General features: G+C 38.5%; 1 long non-coding RNA gene across 1 annotated transcript; it reads left to right on the top strand.

Moving 5' to 3' along the window:
- The first annotated feature begins 6,495 nt into the window (after positions 1-6,495).
- LOC148690152 (uncharacterized) lies at positions 6,496-8,270 on the top strand. Its single transcript, XR_015957581.1, has 4 exons — positions 6,496-6,615; positions 6,710-6,820; positions 7,330-7,396; positions 8,178-8,270. It is a non-coding gene; the product is annotated as an uncharacterized LOC148690152 (long non-coding RNA).

Raw genomic sequence — 8,270 nt, 5'->3', positions numbered from 1 at the left:
AATAGGCTTCTCCATCAAGGGATCAAAGGTGGAATTGACATATACATTTCTCTACTCCCAAATTGGAAGAGAATTCGCCAAATCCTTGAAGCTTTGAAACTCTTAAAGCTTTCAAGCATCCAACCTCCCAAATTCCCAAGAATCCTGAATGATCAAGAAAGCTCTCTTTGTTCTTCGTCAAATCCTCGAAGAAATCCACACAACTGTTTATCAAGATCAAGCCCAGAAGGCCCTTAAAGATCCGTTCATCCTCGTTCATCAAGATCAAGCCCAACAGCCCTTGAAGAAATCCACACAACTGTTCATCAAGACCATGCCCTAAAGGCCCTTGAAGATCCGTTCATTGTCGTTCATCCTAAGATCAAGCCTCGACAACCCTTTGGATCAACAACATCGACAAATCTGCACCACTGTTCATTGCTAGACCAAGCCCTGACGGTCCTTTGGATCAACAGCTCATTCACAAATCTACACCTTACGAAGATAGAATCAGAGGATCAAATTGTAAAAGAGATTGTAACCCTAAAATTAATACAAAATATATTTTAAAGATGTGTTCTTGTTTCATTCATCGCAGGAATATTCGTGTTTACATTAATGTTCTTGGTTAAATATTCATGGTTTAACTGATATGTGCTAAATTATAGGCCAAATGGCAATTAAGCTTGACTTAGAAAATGCTTATGACCTTTTATGTTGGAAATTCATCAAAGCTACTTTAGGGCAATTTAGTTTCTATCGTACTTGGATTGAGAGAGTTATGGAATGTATTTCTTCTAGCTCTTCCTCAATTCTTTTGAATGAACTCTTAATGGATTTATCCTTTTTAGATGTTATTGTTGAGAAACAATTAGAAACTGAGAAAAGGGTCGAGTGAGCTCTGCTATTCGACATCTATTCACGAGATTCTATTCTTGAGAAGAGGCACCAAACAAAATGGTTCAACTTATACCCAATGGATACAGCTTTGTCGGAATTCAGCCATCCGGAATATCTTTACTTTATAAAGAATTATGGGACGCACCACAGCTTGCCTATCAGGGACTAATGGAAGCAATCTATCATAAATTCCCGGGATTATGGTTAATTGACTAAGAGTGTATGAGGTAGGCAAGGAGAGTAGCATTGCTCTAGGTTCAATTCAAGCTCTTCGATAGCCCAAGAACTAAGTAAGCAAGCTACCTTTAAGTAGAAGCCTATTTTATTTTCAGACTACTCACTAAGCCTTAACAAAGCCCTTGTGCAAGGTCACTAGAAGTGGTTTAAAAGGATGGTGTAGGCAAGAACTACTACATCTTTTCGTGGTTAAACTATAACAGATTACACTTTGATCGTCTTATTTATCTGGTGCTGGCAGGTAAGGGCTTACCTATGTCATCCGCTATGCTTGTTTGCGCATATCGACAAACTCTATCTTCCTCATTCCTCTCTAAACGAGTTTAAACGACAAACCTAACTAGAAAAAATCATAATGGAGGAATTGTTAACGTTGGGCACTTTTAGGCCCACAAAATGGTGGAAGCTAGAAAAGGAGCTACTAAAAGCCCAAAGTAAAGTCAAAGCCCAAGGAAGATCAAGAAACCCAAGGTCCAAGGGGTTTAAAGGAAGATGGTCCCGAGCGTTAAAGCCGACCACCTACAAGCTTTGTAGACTAGGTTGTATAAAGTACTTTCTAACCGCCAGAAGCACGTGGGCAACCTAACAACTTTATAGCACAAGATTTTAGGAGTAGGTCTACTCAAACTTCAATCAGGTCACATGGCTACTTGAGACCAAAAGTAGAGGTCTGTGACGGGATATAAAGGTGGCTGGGTTGCTACATAGAGATGCAGGGATGGATAACCAAGGTCGAGCAAGTCTCTCGACATGCATCACTCTAAAAAGGCATGCCAACTTGACCAAGGACATGTCATTTCATTGCCGAATACCTAGTCAATGGGTGAAAAAGTGTCAGCACATTAGTTTACATAAGTGGCGCATTAAATGCCATATTAGGGGAATCCAAGGCTTTCAGTTCATTGAGGGCCTATATAAATGGGTGGGAACCTTTTTTAAGGAGGTCAGACGATTGAGAAAATGGATAGTTCATGTAATTAGCCAAGCGCTATTTGTAGTTTTGAAACCAATACAACTCGAACAACACAGAGGATGTAGCCCAGCTTTGAGGGGTGAACCATTTAAATTGAGTCAATTTCATTTTAGTTCATATCCTAAGCCCATCAGGGCTTAATTATTTTAATTTGTTAACCTGCAAGTTTTGAGTGTTAATAAGAACTAACCTCTTAAAATGTACGGAAGGGCAATGCGAAGAATGAGAATTTTGAGGTGTGCATTTAGTAGAATATTTCCTGGTGCTTCTTTCAAATATCTAGAAACATACAAATTTTAGCTAGATATTGCCAACCACTTCAGCCTAGAACATGCTGTGGGCCAAGTATGTTTCTTATTGTGGTTCATCTACAGATTTTTCGTGGTCTATATCCTCTAAGTTATAGCAGTTTTTAGGAATTTGTTCTTTGTCCTCGGAGTTATACTATTAATGATTGTGACAACTTTTATGGGATACGTACTTGACATGAAAAATAGATTTAGCAAAGTAATAAACATATTAGATAAGAAAAAAGGATAAACAAGCGAAAATTTGTGCTATTCCAGAGGAATTTAGAGCATATGGGTTCCCAGTTCATCCGATGTTTTCAAGACATCCGTTGGTGGTTTCAATAATAAAAATAGGTGAAGGCCGCATCTCTGGGTAAAATTCTATTTCAATTAAAGAATGATATTTCTTTTGTTATTGTAATTAAATTAATATGTGGGTGTTTTCTTTTTGTTTTCCCATATTTCTTTACCTATAATGCATATAAAATTTTGTACATAACTATATATTAAATAAAAGGTTATCTAGAAAAAGGTCAATAGAATCTTTACTAGTTAGTCATATATGTCAACTTTTGTTTTGGACATTAATTAATAAAATATTTATAATAATATACATAGGTCAATGAAGCCTCTTATATGGGTTTAAGCTAGTTGGAAAATAACTATTCTACCTTTCTCTTTAATTTATTACTTTCCTTCTCTCTTCCCCTCTATCTTGTCCTTATCTACTCCCTTCTCTTCACTTCTTTCTTTTTACTCGCTCTCGTCCATTTCCCTCTTTTTACTCTCTCTCTCTCGTCCTTCTTTCTTTTCACTCTCCTCCTCTCTATTGGTGACAATGAGGAGCACCATATCCCAATGACTCAGTCAATCAGCAACTACGCATCGTGATTGACACAATTCCTTCCAGAACCATCAACGACCTCCACAAGATTGTGAAGCGGATCGTCGCAGCAAGGTTTGGGAAAAAGGGGTCGCACATCAGCTGCCATGGAGAGTTTCTAGAAGAAAACTAGTCGAGGCTAGGGTCACAAAAGTTGAACTTGAGTCTCGATGAGGTTTAGAGGATACCATGGAAGGAGCTTGAGGATGAAATTGAGCGGTATCAAATATGCCAAATTTGTGCTTCGACTTTTAGACTCTTTTTGCTATTTAATCTTTTAATTGCATTTGTGTTTGGAATGGTCACACTATTTGCATCTCTTGGAAGTTTGAAGACAATCCATAGGAAAATAAAAATATAAAAATGAACACTACATTACAGAGTCTGAATCCAAATGTAAAAGTAGAACCAGAAACAAACTTCAAATGTAAAAGCAGAACTACGGCGTATGTATAGTCTAAATCCAAATGTAAAAGTAGAAGTAAAAATCAAGATTGTAACGCAGAGTCTAAATTCAATTGTAGAAGATAAACCAAAAACAAATACTGGAACGCAGCATCTAATTCAAATATAAAAAACAAATGTTTGAATTCACAGAGTTGTGCGAGGTGTAAAGTGTAAAAGACGTGTGAGTGATGCATGGACTGGCTATTAAAACATTTGCACGCTGTCAGCTGTAGTGGCATGGATTAGTAAATTTTATTTGATTGAAGTGTTATAGTGTGCTTGAAAATCTCATTGCCTTGTTTATAATTAAATAAATTTAATTGATATATTGCCATTGGCATAACATTTTATCGTTTTTATAGAAAGTCATCCTTAAATAAATGTACCTAATAAAATGACTAAAACCAAAATTAATATTTGGAATATGATCGGTCATTCTAGTCAGTAAGTTCATCATTCCCCCTCGACAATGCAGTCGTGCAACTCATATGGTGGTGACATACTTTCTTAAGCTTGGCGGGAGATTTAATTGGGTTGAATGAGGACTTGAATTTTTGTTTAATGTCATAGCAAAAAATGCAACTGTTTCCATTCGCATTTGATTATTAATACAATTTTATCTTTCGTCCAAAAAAAAAAAAATACAAAGACTAAAATCATAATTCCATGCAAGACTTAAAATAAGCATCTTTATGTGGACAACTCAAAAAATCTTAAGTTATCATGCTGCAAATGCTACAGGCACCTTGTAAAGGCTGCTGTACAGCAACTTGTGAATTTGGAATTCTTTGTAACTGTATGTCAAATACATTATATATCTTAGTTATCATTAAATCAATTCAGCTCACTTTTCGGAGCATTCTAACTGAAGCTAGAACAACTTTTGACATCACTGCCGACATAAAAAGAGTAAACTGCGTTAGAAATATATCGTTTAAGTTTGAATAGATACGCTTGGAATCTATAATATACGTCAAACTCGAAATCATCAGTTCATAGACCTAAAACCCTAAGATTATGACATAGCTTTAAAGCACATGTTATTGTGTTCAAACATTATTGGATTTAGCCATAAACATGTTGAATGGTCGTGGGGTCCTTAAGCTTTCTTACGTGTGAAATTGCCTAATGTTTGTGTCATTAAGCATCAAATCCGGGGAAAAATACGACTGTGATTAAGAATGAAGTGAAACTTATCTAAAAAGAGTTATCACAATAGGATTGAATGAATCGAAAAGAATCAAATAATAGAAATTAACGAGATATATAGAACAGTGGGAGGTAGAAAAAGTGTGTATATAGCATCACCTATATTTTTTCCAAATCCCATCGTATTTTTACTAAGACATAAATATAATGCCGTCAATATATATCAAAACGAACCATATGTAAGAAACAAAATATTTTGTATGTCTTTGTAAGAGAGCATCTTGAAGGTGGAAAGTGAATGATTCGATTTTTGGAGGTGATTAGATAAGGATTAGACATGAATAAAACTTACTAAAAAAAAATAACTCCTTCCTTCTAATCTTTACTATTTTGGATAATATTGGAATAGTCTTATGAATAATCCATCTTTTACCCTCTAGGTGGAGAGATTTTTCCAAGTACCGAGTACGCAAACAATACCCCACATGTCATAATACAACTCTATTTTTTTTTTTTTGTTTGTTCTTCTACTTGTATTATAACACGTAAAGTGTACTCGTTTGAATACCGAGCAGTTTGAATAATTTCTCCTCTAGTTGGTCATATTTGTTTAAATTTTTAGCTCAATATAGAGTTCTCTACTCCAATACAAATTCTACATAACCAACGCTCCCTATGGTTACGGGAAAACAGGAGGGGCTGTTATTTTTGCCTACGACCAAATATTTACGCACCCAGATTATCCCTTTTTCCTCCCCTGAAACATACTAGTACGCGACGAATAGAGAGGATTATTTGTAGTCCCATGCATGCTATAATAGAACTGTACTGAAAACCGGTCATTTTTAGCAATTAAAATTTAAACAATTATTATTTGGGTCAATTGTCCATGAATGCGTCTCTCATAGACAAAATATTTTGGAACGTATAATTTTAGAACTATAAAACACGCTTATATATAAGGAGATAACAAGGGAAATTGTGATAGCAGACAATATGACTAATTTTCACGTATTCTTCTTAATCTTTATTTAAATGAGTGCAGAATGATTAATTTGGAGTGCAAAAACAACTCTCGCACCAAAAACTATTTGTTTCTTTTCTACTCCAAAATTAATATTTAGTACTATAATATTTAGTGGTATTGTCACATCCCAGCCCGGGGCGGATCACTTCCCGGGCCCGCTCCACTACCGTAGCACGATATTGTCCGCTTTGGGCTTACCATTCCCTCACGGTTTTGTTTTTGGGAACTCACGAGCAACTTCCCAGTGGGTCACCCATCATGGGATTGCTCTAGCCCCCTTCTCGCTTAACTTCGGAGTTCCGATGGAACCCGAAGCCAGTGAGCTCCCAAAAGGCCTCGTGCTAGGTAGGGATGGGAATATACATTTAAGGATCACTCCTCTGGGCAATGTGGGATGTCACAATCCACCCCCCTTAGTGTGACATCCCGTCCCGGGATTATTAAAACGTACTAGTGAAATGACATTTTAGCCCCTAGTTCGTTTCGTTATTCTGTTGGTGGATGGTGTGGTGTTGGCATGTGTTGGGCCACACACACACACACACACACACATACACTGTCCCTATCTCTCTCCCTCTGTCTTCTCCCTATCTCTCTCTCCCCCGAGCTCCTATTTCCACTGTAAACGTACGGACACACACCAAGAACCATTATACCGTAGCAGACCGAGGAAACCAAGGGTGCAGTTGTGATCGTGAGGTCGAGGGGAGCACGAATATACCATTTTCAGGTAGGAACTTCGACGTTTTCACGTCGATTTCATAAGCTCCGATTTGTGTACTGTTCATGCAAACTTATTCTAGCTTGTTTTTGGACTTTTGAAGCTTGTAATTGTGTTCGTGAGGTCCCAAGGAACCTCGGAGTGTATCGTTGGACGGAAGTGGACGTCAGAAAAGCTTGGTTCGAAGTTGGCCGAGTTTTGAGTTTTGTGACAGGTACGATCGCGTGGTTTTTAGCTTTTAAAAGTTGTATAGCGTGATTCTACTAGTCTAGGGCTTTCTTTTGGTACAAGAATCATAGAAAATGGTTGAAAAATGAAGGAGAATAGTGAGTTTGAAGTTTTCCCAGTTTTCCGGTGACCGGAGTCCGGCGAGGGTAGGCTGGAGAAGAAACAGGAATATTCTGTTAAGTTTAACGGAATATTCCTAACGGCAGTAACGGTATCCGGTTAAGTTTAACGGAATATTCCTGACGGCGTCAATTGACACCGTCAGTGTGCATGGCACGTGGCCGCGCGTGGGGGCGCGTAGGTCCGTGCCTATTTTGGCGCGTGGGGGCGCGTGAGAGGTCCAAAAATTATTTTAAAAATATGGTTGTGATCCTGAGGTTGTGTAGAGCACGTTGGTATATTCATTTGTCCATTTTGAGCAATGTATGAGAAGTTATTACGAGAAGTTGGTTATGTGCTTCAAAGTTAACGTTTTTATAGCTATTTCGCATATAGGTGACACGTACCCCGAGGACGAGCGTGCACACGCGAGGCAGGGGGGCTACGACCCTTCTACATACCAGTGAGTGGGCTTTTGGTTTTCCGTATATACCTATATACTATATTTTTCCCAGAACTTGATTAAATGTTTATTCGTTATGCCATGCATTACATTATCGTTTCGTGCATCGTTGGATACGTTATTAGTTGCATATATTTATGCATATGCATATTGGGTGCTGTGGACGCACAGGTAAGTGCCAGGTAAGCGTCATTCACGTTTATGTTTCAGTAATGGTTTGAGATAGTTAGAGAGCTCATAACCTGCACCCCCGGTGTTAGTGCTCCCGCCCGTGGCCAGGGCACAGTCCTTCACGTGATGTTCACCTCCCGCACCTTATGCTCACCTTGGACTCAAGGTAGGTGCACAGGCCTGTCGTACAGACCACTTTAGGTGGTTCCGACTCGTAGGTGACCCGCGATTATTCGCCCAGTCTTCACGTGATCGTAGCACTTATTTACACCCAGGCCTGTCGTACAGACCACTTTAGGTGGTTCCGACTCGTGGGCAGGTTTAGATATTGAGATTGAGATTTGAGCTCTAGATGCAGCCGTACAGGTCACGTTAGGTGACTCCGGCTGCTAGATTACATGATATTGATTTGATTTATACCTGGGCACTTGCATATCATTATGAGATTTCGGCATGGCATATTATTTGAGCATGTTTGGCATATGTATTATGTGTTTATATTTTCTGGGAAGTATACAGGTTTTACGGCGAGGGGTTAGAAAGTATTTTATAAATGGTTTTTGAAAGCTTTGTTTTTGCCCACTCACACTTTTGTTTTGCGCCCCTCCAGGTTCTAGTTGAGTAGCAGTTCCGGTGGTTTCCCAGAGGGCTTGTTCGACACTTTTGACAGACACCTATCATTGTGGGGTCACCTTCGGGTGAA

Source organism: Pyrus communis, chromosome 16 (assembly GCF_041283825.1).
Source record: "Pyrus communis isolate YQ-2024b chromosome 16, ASM4128382v1, whole genome shotgun sequence".
NCBI lineage: Eukaryota > Viridiplantae > Streptophyta > Magnoliopsida > Rosales > Rosaceae > Pyrus > Pyrus communis.
Note: the sequence above shows the minus strand (reverse complement) of the source record. Positions and strands in the feature narration are given on the sequence as shown.